The sequence below is a fragment of the Elaeis guineensis genome, chromosome 1 (assembly GCF_000442705.2).
Source record: "Elaeis guineensis isolate ETL-2024a chromosome 1, EG11, whole genome shotgun sequence".
NCBI classification, from domain to species: domain Eukaryota; kingdom Viridiplantae; phylum Streptophyta; class Magnoliopsida; order Arecales; family Arecaceae; genus Elaeis; species Elaeis guineensis.
This window is the reverse complement of record NC_025993.2, coordinates 64,991,505-65,003,316: the sequence shown is the minus strand read 5'-3', so window position 1 is coordinate 65,003,316 and position 11,812 is coordinate 64,991,505. Positions and strand designations below refer to the sequence as shown.

Here is an 11,812-nt window from a genome sequence, read left to right as displayed (position 1 = left end):
CTTTTTGGAATTGGAATAAAAAAGACAGTGTTTACGCTGTTCCTAGGCACGCACGTGAGCGCGTGGGCGCGCGGGTGAGCATGGATGCGGGGTGGATGCGGCGCGAACGCGGCGTGGGCGCGAGCACGGGCACGGGTGCGGCATCGCGTGGGTGTGGGCGCGCGGTAGGCGGGTTCGCATGGAGTTTTTTATGGCGGACGAACAGATGCTTATTAAAGGAAGAAAATTAATTTTTAGAAATATTTTAAGAGAAAAGATTTGTATTTTCTTTATTTATTTGTGATCTTTCCATCTCATCCATCCATCTTTTAGTCTTTAGCATTTTTTTAGTCCCACATCGAAATATCATGTAAAACTCCTCCCTCCTAACACCTATAAAAAGGCTTTTGTACTCCCATTGAAGGAGGAGCCCAGAAATTCTTCTAGAGCCTTGCATAGAGGGATAGAAAGGGACTACTTCATGAGCAGCTAGGCTAGCAGTCTCGAGAGTGGAGAAGAAATTTTGTAACGACACAGAGATGGTTTATTGTTCTAAACTTTCTTGTATTTCTTTATATGCAATAAAGATTATACTTTTTATTTAAATCGTCATGAGTTCTTTATTTGCTCTCCTTCATATGCTTTTATTTATGCTTTTTTGTTAGATTAATATTAGGAACAACTTTTACTTTTCGGAGATGCACCGTGATCTACGGATACGGGACGTGCCGAGGAAAGATAGGTATTTTTTTTAAGATTAATCGCATCTATTTAATTAAAAAAAGAGATACAACTCTACTAGTGCAAAATTAATTCAAAAGTCTTGAGCTCTTTATTTTTTAATAACATCAATTTTAAGATAATTTATTTTCTAAATAAAAAATAATGCTTCTTTCTTTTATTTTGCAATCTCAACTTAGCTCAAGGTCTCTGAGGATACGATCTCGACTCATCCTACCTACGTAGTGAGTAGAGTTATTTTTGGTGCTATCAACGACTACGCATCAAATTTTGGCGCCGTTGCCGGGGACCTTGGCATGGTTGAGTTAAAAAGAAAAAAACCATTGACATTTCATAACACTTTACTAAAATAGCGTAACCCCAAATATAAAAGTTTCTAACTTGATTGGACACCTTGTTTCTTTGCATCTCATCTCCATAATTAATCTTAAGGGCAATAACCCATTAATCAGATAAGGTGGGGATTTGATCATCCTTCCTTGACCCACAAATCACTACCTTGCATTTGCATAACCTAGACCTTAATCTAAAATTAATTAGACGTTGACCCCTAAGGATTTCTAGCTCAATAGGATAAGAAAGCCCTAGAGTTGAATCGAGTGCGGATTGGTTAATTGCTCGGTGTCTGAGGCAAGTGGTTAAAGAAAGTGATTTTCAATTGGTTTCGTTGACTGACCTGGCCAACTCAGTTGGTGTCTAAGGAAAGCAACGAGCAGGGAACCTCCCACGTCTTACGCTTACCTGGCCGAGTCAGTTAGTCAGTCTTGAGCTTGGAGTGCTCAAAGGCGGTCTTGAAAGTTAGGAGCTATCTAGATCTAAGTTAACCTTAGGATAGAGAGTCTATGCTTGTTTAAGTTGATTGCAATTAACATCTAAACATTAACTAATTTCTCCCTTTTCATAGATTTAAGATTCTTAGGTTCTTCTCTTTAGATTTTCTTCATTCTTTTCTCACTTTATTATAAAAATATATATATATTATAAAAAAAAAAAAAAATTTGTGTTTGCTCTACAGTATAATTGTAAGGTTTATGCTTGGCCGTAGATCGTTACAACCAGAAATCCAACCTTTTGATCCAGAAATAGAAAGAACCTTTAGAGCCAACAGACGTAAAAATATGGACCGAAATTAGGAGAATGATCCACCCGAGCAATTGAAGGAGTACTTTACTCCTTCCACATATACCTACTCTCCTTGTATTCAAGTGCCCCCTGTGGAGGCCACTCAATATGAAATTAAGTCCAGTATAATCCAAATGTTACCTTCATTTTATTGTCTTAGTAATGAGGACCCTTATAAACATCTTGAAGAATTTTTTGAGATATGCTCAACTGTCAAAATTCACAACTTCTTCGATGATGCTCCTAGGTTAAAATTATTTCCTTTCTCACTTAAGGACAAAGCCAAATATTGGCTACATACTTTAGATTCCATGACTATATCAACCTGGGACCAGCTGCAAGGAGAGTTTCTCAAGAAGTATTTTTCCATGGGAAAAATTAATCAAATAAGGAAAGCCATAACTAGTTTTTCCCAATTAGATAGAGAAATATTTCATGAAACATGGGAGAGATTAAAGGACCTTATTAGAAAATATCCCCACCATGCTATACCCAAGTGGCAGTTAATCCAATATTTTTATGATGGGCTCTCTGAAAGACATCGACAAATGGTCGATGCATCATGCGGTGGGACATTCATGCTGAAAAGTGAGGATGAGGCATGGCAACTGTTTGAAATTTTAAGTGAAAATTCATCACATCATATGTCTGCCTCTATTAGAGATAAACTCATGTTAAACCCAAAGAGAGGTGGAATATATGAAGTAGGAAATGCCATAGATATCCATCATAAGGTAGATGAACTGTCCCAAAAATTAGATCATCTTCTAAATACTGGACAATCCCCGATTCCACCTAACCCAATCCAAGAATTTTGTGCATTGTGTGCAAGTCCGAACCATTTTGTTAGTGAATGCCCAGCCGCACCTCAATTTCCTGAGTTTGTGCACGAGCAGGTTCAGCAAGCTCAAGTCCAACAAGCTCGCAGATCAGGAAACGATCCATATTCGAACACTTATAACCCCGACTGGAGAAACCATCCAAATTTTTCCTGGAGACCACAACCAGTGGTTGGTCCTGCCACACCTCGACCTCAATATCAGGACCCAACATATAGGCATGGACCATACCATCAATTTCAAAATGTTCCTCAACCGTCTACTACTGGTCACAGCTCAGCTTTTGAGGAAAAAGTTTTAAAAGTACTAGAACGATTAGAAGTCAACACTCAGACCCTTAACTCCCACACACAATCCATTGCTAAGCTAGAGACCCAAATAGGTCAATTAGCGACTGCAATCAGTAGGAGGGAAGAAGGAAAATTACCTAGCCAACCCGAGAGCAACCCAAGAGGGCAATTTGTGACTGAGAGTTCTAATACCCCAGAAGCTTTTTCTGAACATGCCAAATCAATCATGACTCTAAGAAGTGGGAAGGTCATTGAACACACTAGTAAAACCAATCATTGCATCACACTTGACCCCTAATTAGGAAGCACAATTGGTTGGTATTCTAAAGGAACACAAAGAGGCTATCGGTTGGTCTAATGCCGATTTAAAAGGAATTGACCCCTCCATTTGCCTGCACCATATTCATTTTGAGGAACATGCTAAACCCCATCGAGATATGCAGAGGAGATTGAACCCAAACATGCGTGAAGTAGTAAAGAAAGAGGTGGTAAAGTGGTTAGATGCTGGAATCATCTATCCCATATCCGATAGTAAATGGGTCAGTCCCACTCAAGTAGTACCTAAGAAATCAGGTATTACTGTGGTTGAGAACGAAGAAGGTGAACTGCTTCCCACTCGCATATCATCTGGATGGCGAGTATGCATAGATTATAGAAAACTGAATGCCATTACTAGGAAGGACCATTTTTCATTGCCCTTCATCGACCAAATCTTAGAACGGTTAGCAGGACAAAGTTTTTTCTATTTTCTTGATGGTTATTCAGGGTACAATCAAGTACCTATATTTTTGGATGATCAAGAAAAGACTACCTTCACCTGCCCCTATGGCACCTTCGCTTTTCGGCATATACCGTTCGGGCTTTGCAATGCACCCGCTACATTTCAACGGTGCATACTGGCCATTTTTTCGGATATGGTGGACAAATGTCTTGAAGTTTTTATGGATGATTTTTTTGTGTTTGGAACCACCTTTGAGGATTGTCTCCATAATCTTTCCAAAGTTCTTAAATGGTGTATGGAGACAAATCTTGTCCTAAGTTGGGAAAAGAGCCATTTCATGGTGCGGAAAGAAATTATATTAGGACATATTATTTCTGAAAGAGGGATCGAGGTAGATAAAGCCAAAGTTGAGGTCATTTCAAAACTACCACCCCCTACTTCGGTCTGACAAATACGATCCTTCTTAGGTCATGCCAGAATTTATAGACGCTTCATCAAAGACTTTAGCAAGATTTCAATACCCTTGTGCAATCTGTTGGCCAAGGATACACCATTTGTCTTTGACGAAGACTGTTTGAAAGTGTTCAACACATTACGAACAGCCCTGACAACAGCACCCATAATAAAACCCCCTGACTGGTCCATTCCATTTGAGATTATGTGTGATGCCTCTGACTTTGCAATAGGTGCCGTCTTAGGCCAAAAAATCAATAAAGAGCCACATGTGATCTATTATGCTAGCAAGACTCTTTTCAATGCCCAATTAAACTACACCACAACAGAAAAAGAGCTACTAGCAGTAGTGTTCACCCTTGAAAAATTTCGCTCATATCTGTTAGGGTCTAAGGTTCTAGTTTACTCTGATCATGCGGCTCTGAAACATCTCCTCTCAAAGAAAGATACTAAACCGCGTTTGATCAGATGGATCCTTCTTTTACAAGAATTTGATCTAAAAATTCGAGATAAGAAGGGTTCTGAGAATGTGGTAGCTGATCACATCTCCAGGATCTTAGTTGAACACACGATAGGCATAGATGAGGTCAAAGAAAAATTTCCTGACGAACAACTTTTCGCAATCTCCTCTAGCCATCCTCCATGGTTTGCCCATATTGTCAATTACTTGTCAATAGGACAAGTACCTTCTCACTGGAGAAAACAAGAAAAGAATCAATTTTTCTTGCAAATTAAATATTATTTTTGGGAAGAACCTGAACTATTCAAATACTGTCCTGATCAAGTTATTCGCCGTTGTGTCCCCGAGAGTGAATTCCAAAGCATTCTCACTTTTTGCCATTCCTCGGCATGTGGGGGACATTTTAGTGGAAGAAAAACTGCAGCAAAAATGCTGCAGAGTGGGTTTTATTAGCCAACGCTTTTCAAGGATGCACATGAATTTGGCCGAAGTTGTCTGCGATGTCAGCAAACAGAAAATTTATCCAAGAAGGATATGATGCCGCTGACCCCCATTTTAGTAGTAGAAATCTTCGATGTTTGGGGGATTGATTTCATGGGACCTTTTCCAGCCTCATTTGGATTTGAATATATTCTGGTGGCAGTTGATTACGTATCAAAATGGGTGGAGGCAATAGCTACACGGACTAATGATAATAAAATTGTAACTAGTTTTATCCAACGAAACATCATTAGTCAATTTGGCTTCCCAAAGGTGATCATTAGTGATGGAGGGACTCATTTTACGAATAAATATTTTGAAGTACTTATGAAAAAATATAATATTTCACACAAAGTGGCCACACCATATCACCCCCAAACTAATGGTCAGGTAGTGTCAAATAGGGAGATTAAACATATCCTAAAAAAGATGGTTAGGCCTGATAGAAAGGATTGGTCTCTTCGCTTAGACGATGCATTATGGGCTTACCGTACTACTTTTAAAACACCCATAGGAATGTCTCCTTGTCGACTTGTATTCGAAAAAGCTTGTCATCTGCCGGTGGAATTGGAACATCGTGCATTTTGGGCCATACGGCAATTTAACTTTGATATGAAAAATGCAGGTTCCAATAGGAGACTTCAATTAAATGAACTTGAAGAGCTACGCAATGAAGCGTATGAGAGTGTCAGAATTTATAAGGCTCGAACTAAAGCATACCACGATAAATTTATTGCACAAAAAATGTTCGAGCTCAATCAAAAGGTTTGGCTCTTCAATTCTAGGTTGCGTCTGTTTCCTGAAAAACTTTACTCACGTTGGGACGGACCTTTCATTATAACTCAGGTATTTCATCATGGAGCTATAGAACTCAAAAATCCTAAACAGGGGAACACTTTTAAAGTGAATGGTCAGCGATTGAAACCTTACATAGATGGAATTAGTGATGGAAAATTAATTGAATCTGTTGATTTAGTGGATCCAAAACTGCCATAATACTCAATTCAGTCTGGCTGAAGACATAAAACTTAGCGCTTGTTGGGAGGCAACCCAACGATTTCATATTTTTTTACTTTACCGCAGCTATAGGAATTTAGAACAAGAGCCTATTAATCAATGAAGCTATCTTCAACTTTCGAAGCAAAATTATCCCAGGTGCACTCTCTCCTTTTATTTTCTTTGCTTTCCTACTCCATTGAGAACATTGTAGATTAAGTTGAGGGGGGAAGGAAATTAATCAAATCCTCGAGTATAGTTAGAAATAATTAGTTTTGTGTATCCAAATTTTATTTTGATTAAGAGTCAATTAGGCATCCTAAACAATGAATGATTAATGGTCAAGATAATTTTAGAGATACTGATAAATAAATTATTAAGAAAACCAATGAATAGTAGGGTTTAGACTAGACCAAATTTTAGGAGTGATTCTACAACCCTCTTCTTACTGATCTCAATAAAGAATCTGCTTCATGAGAAATTGGATGGAAAGGTCGAGGTATGCAAAAATTCTCCTTAAAATTTACTTAAAAAAAAATTTCCCTTAAAATTTATTTAAAAAAAAAAAATTGATTTTCTACTGAGTAACCGGGCCCTTTCGCCTAAGTAAGCATTGTGGTTCGCGTAAAAAGGTAGGCAATGTTAAAAAAAAAAAAAACAAAAAATAAGTGGACTAAATTGTAAGAAGATAATAAACCTCTTTCCCATTAAGTTAGAGGATTTAAAGAGTAAAGTGAGGAGTTGGTGAAAGAAAAGCTCTTGAAATTTCTTTAGTTAATACTCAGCCACTAATTGGGTCAAATTGATAATCTAATAAAATATCTCTTTAATGGTCTAACCAGGTATCATCTACCTTTTGGGATGCCTAACCTAATTTTTGATTCAAGATCGAGTCGGTGCACAATGCTGATATATCTATTTTACTCGAGGATGAGCAAAATTCAAGTTGGGAGGTGTGATAAACACTTAATTTAAGTCATTTAAAATAGAAAATTATATTTAATTTATTTTATTTATTAAGAATTTGATGCTTCTTTTTATGTTTTACAGGAAAGATACTCACCGATACAAAGAGTCCAATTCATAGATCAAAAAGACTCAAGTTTGAAGAAAATTAGACTTAAAATAAAATTAAAATAAAAGAAAGACGCATACGGTATTATAAAAAATGAAGATACTATGCAAGGAATCCAAAAAGGATATAGATGTCATTGTGAAGAAACAAAAGTTTCTTTTTAGAGTTGGAATAAAAAAGGCAGTGTTCACACTATTCTTGGGTGCGCGCGTGAGCGCGTGGGCGCGCGGGTGAGCGTGGACGTGGGGTGGACGCGGCGTGGGCGCGAGCACGGGCACGGGTGTGGGCGTGCGGCGAGCGAGCGCATGGCAGGCGGGTTCGCATGGAGTTTTTTATGGTAGACGAACAGATGCTTATTAAAAGAAGAAAATTAATATTTAGAAATATTTTGAGAGGAAAGATTTGTATTTTCTTTATTTATTTGTGATCTTTCCATCTCATCCATCCATCTTTTAGTCTTTAGCTTTTTTTTAGTTCCACATCAGAAAATCATATAAACTCCTCCCTCCTAACACCTATAAGAAGGCTTTTGTACTCCTATTGAAGGGGGAGCCCAAAAATTTTTCTAGAGCCATGCATAGAGGAATAGAAAGGGACTACTTCATGAGCAGCTAGGCTAGCAGTCTCGGGAGTAGAGAAGAAATTTTGTAACGACACAGAGATGGTTTATTATTCTAAACTTTCTTGTATTTCTTTATATGCAATAAAGATTATGCTTTTTGTTTAAATCATCATGAGTTCTTTATTTGCTCTCTTTCATATACTTTTATTTATGCTTTATTGTTAGATTAATATTAGGAACAACTTTTACTTTTCGGAGATGCATCGTGATCTAGGGTACGGGCGTGCCGAGGAAAGAAGAGTTGTTTACCTAGTAATTTTCGGAGACGCACCGTGATCTACAGGTACGGGGCATATCGAGGAAAGATAGATATTTTTTCTAAGATTAATCTTATCTATTTAATTAAAAAAGAGATACAACTCTGCTAGTGCAAAAATTAATTCAAAACTCCTAAGTTCTTTATTTCCTAATTACATTAATTTTAAGATAATTTATTTTCTAAATCAAAAACAATGCTTCTTTCTTTTATTTTGCAATCTCAACTTAGCCCAAGGTCCCTGGGGATACGATCTCGACTCATCCTACCTACGTAGTGAGTAGAGTTATTTTTGGTGCTATCAATGACTACGCATCAAATTTTTGGTGCCGTTGTCGGGGACCTTGGCACAGTTGAATTAAAAAAAAAATCATTGACATTTCATAACACTTAACTAAAATAGCGTAACCTCAAATATAAAAATTTCTAACTTGATTGGACACCTTGTTTCTTTGCATTGCATCTCCATAATTAATTTTAAGGGCGCAACCCATTAACCAAGATAAGGTGGGGATTTGATCACCCTTCCTTGGCCCACAAATCACTCCCTTGCATTTGCATAACCTAGACCTTAGTCTAAAATTAATTAGACGTTGATCCCTAAGGATTTCAAGCTCAATAGGATAAGAAGCTCTAGAGTTGAACCGAGTGCGGATTGGTTAATTGCTCGGTGTCTAAGGCAAATGGTTAAAGAAAGTGGTTTTCAATTGGTTCCGTTGACTGACCTGGCCAACTCAGTTGGTGTCTAAGGAAAGCAACGAGCAGGGAACCTCCCACATCTTACGCTTATCTGGCTGAGTCAGTTAGTCAGTCTTGAGCTTGGAGTGCTCAAAGGCGGTCTTGAAAGTTAGGAGCTGTCTAGATCTAAGTTAACCTTAGGATAGAGAGTCTATGCTTGTTTAAGTTGATTACAATTAACATCTAAACATTAACTAATTTCTTCTTTTTCATAGATTTAAGATTCTTAGGTTCTTCTCTTTAGATTTTCTTCATTCTTTTCTCACTTTATTATAAAAATATATATGTTATAAAAAAAAAATTTTTTTGTGTTTGCTCTACAGTATAATTGTAAGGTGTATGCTTGGCCGTAGATCGTTACGACCAGAAATCCAACCTTTTGATCCAGAAATAGAAAGAACCTTTAGAGCCAACAGACGTAAAAATATGGACCGAAATCAGGAGAATGATCCACCCGAGCAATTGAAGGAGTACTTTACTCCTTCCACATATACCTACTCTCCTTGTATTCAAGTGCCCCCTGTGGAGGCCACTCAATATGAAATTAAGTCCAGTATAATCCAAATGTTACCTTCATTTTATGGACTTAGTAATGAGGACCCTTATAAACATCTTGAAGAATTTTTTGAGATATGCTCAACTGTCAAAATTCACAACTTCTCCGATGATGATCTTAGGTTAAAATTATTTCCTTTCTCACTTAAGGACAAAGCCAAATACTGGCTACATACTTTGGATTCCATGATTATATCAACCTGGGACCAGCTGCAAGGAGAGTTTCTCAAGAAGTATTTTCCCATTGGAAAAACTAATCAAATAAGGAAAGCCATAACTAGTTTTTCCCAATTAGATGGAGAAATATTTCATGAAATATGAGAGAGATTAAAGGACCTTATTAGAAAATATCCCCACCATGCTGTACCCAAGTGGCAGTTAATCCAATATTTTTATGATGGGCTCTCTGAAAGACATCGATAAATGGTCGATGCATCATGCGGTGGGACATTCATGCTGAAAAGTGAGGATGAGGCATGGCAACTGTTTGAAATTTTAAGTAAAAATTCATTACATCATATGTCTGCCTCTATTAGAGATAAACCCATGTTAAACCCAAAGAGAGGTGGAATATATGAAGTAGGAAATGCCATAGATATCCATCATAAGGTAGATGAACTGTCCCAAAAATTAGATCGTCTTCTAAATACTGGACAATCCCTGATTCCACCTAACCCAATCCAAGAAGTTTGTGCATTGTGTTCAAGTCCGAACCATTTTGTTAGTGAATGCCCAGCCGCACCTCAATTTTTTGAGTTTGTGCACGAGCAGGTTCAGCAAGCTCAAGTTCAACAAGCTCACAGACCAGGAAACGATCCATATTCGAACACTTATAACCCCGGCTGGAGAAACCATCCAAATTTTTCCTGGAGACCACAACCAGTGGTTGGTCTTGCCACACCTCGACCTCAATATCAGGACCCAACATATAGGTATGGACCATACCATCAATTTAAAAATGTTCCTCAACCGTCTACTACTGGTCACAGCTCAGCTTTTAAGAAAAAAGTTTTGAAAGTACTAGAACGATTAGAAGTCAACACTCAGATCCTTAACTCCCACACACAATCCATTGCTAAGCTAGAGATCCAAATAAATCAATTAGCGACTGCATTCAGTAGGAGAGAAGGAGAAAAATTCCTAGCCAACCCGAGAGCAACCCAAGAGGGCAATTTGTGATTGAGAGTTCTAATACCCCAGAAGTTTTTTCTGAACATGCCAAATCAATCATGACTCTAAGAAGTGGGAAGGTCATTGAACACACTAGTAAAACCAATGAGACCGACCCTAAACCTCTAACCGAATCCAAATCACCCAAGAACAAGGAGGACCTGAAAATAGAGAAAGAACCAACTGCACCAGAATCATCTTACTTGCCTAAAGCCCCATTTTTGGATGCCCTGAAAGCCCCTATTCCTGCAGATAAGAAGGGAGGAAAACTCGATGAGATGTTGGAATTATTTAAGAAAGTCCAAATTAATCTTCTCCTTCTAGACGCAATCAAACAGGTCCCTGCTTATGCCAAATTTTTGAAGGATTTGTGCACCCAAAAACGTAAATCTAGATCACAAATCTCAAAGAAAGTATGCCTCACTGAACAGGCTAGTTCTATCTTCCAGCATGCCACTCCTCCAAAGCTTAAGGACCCAGGAGCCCCCATCATTTCCTATGTTATAGGAGATTATCACATTGAAAAAGCTTTTCTGGATTTAGGGGCAAGTGTGAATCTTTTACCTAGTTCGGTGTATGAACTTTTTGGATTCGAAGAACTGAAACCCACATCAGTCATACTGCAGTTAGCCGACAGATCAATTAAGGAACCACGTGGAATGCTTGAGGATGTCTTGGTCAAGGTAGATGAGTTTTACTTTCCAGTTGATTTTTTGGTTCTCGACATGGAACTAAGTGGCAACCCCAGACAAATTCCCATTATCTTAGGACGACCCTTCCTAGCTACGGCAAATGCATGCATTAATTGTAGGACAGGAGTCATGGACGTATCGTTTGGGAATAAGAAACTAAGACTCAATGTGTTTGGTGCTTCCCAAGGACCATCAATGGATAGTTGCTTCGAAGTAGATATACTAGAAGATATTATAGAAGATGCAACACCCATAATTCTAGCACCAGACCCCTTAGATACTTGCTTGGCTCACTTTGGAGTGTATGACTTTGAGGAATATATGAAAGAAGTTAACATCTTGTTGGATACACCACACGATAAAACCACTCCTCCATGGACAATCAAGTATGAGCCATTGCCCACATTAGCCAGTACACCAATAGTCCCATCTTTAAAATCACCACCTACGTTAGAATTGAAACCCCTTCCTGCTACGCTCAAATATGTATTTCTAGGACTCAATCAGTGGCCTGCCAGGGGTCCAGGCCTGTCGGTCGAAGTTCGGTTGAGGTGCCTGACGGAGAGAGATAGCTGTCCATCTGAAAGGAGCTCGGATGCTGCAAATTCTGTTGGGTGCCTTGG

General features: G+C 38.4%; 2 non-coding genes across 2 annotated transcripts; both read right to left on the bottom strand.

The window, feature by feature from the left end:
* Positions 1-2,226: 2,226 nt before the first annotated feature.
* Positions 2,227-2,332, bottom strand: LOC140855160 (small nucleolar RNA R71). The gene has a single exon (XR_012138190.1). It is a non-coding gene; the product is annotated as a small nucleolar RNA R71 (small nucleolar RNA).
* A 7,253-nt stretch (positions 2,333-9,585) lies between these two features.
* Positions 9,586-9,691, bottom strand: LOC140854896 (small nucleolar RNA R71). The gene has a single exon (XR_012137990.1). It is a non-coding gene; the product is annotated as a small nucleolar RNA R71 (small nucleolar RNA).
* Positions 9,692-11,812: the final 2,121 nt, after the last annotated feature.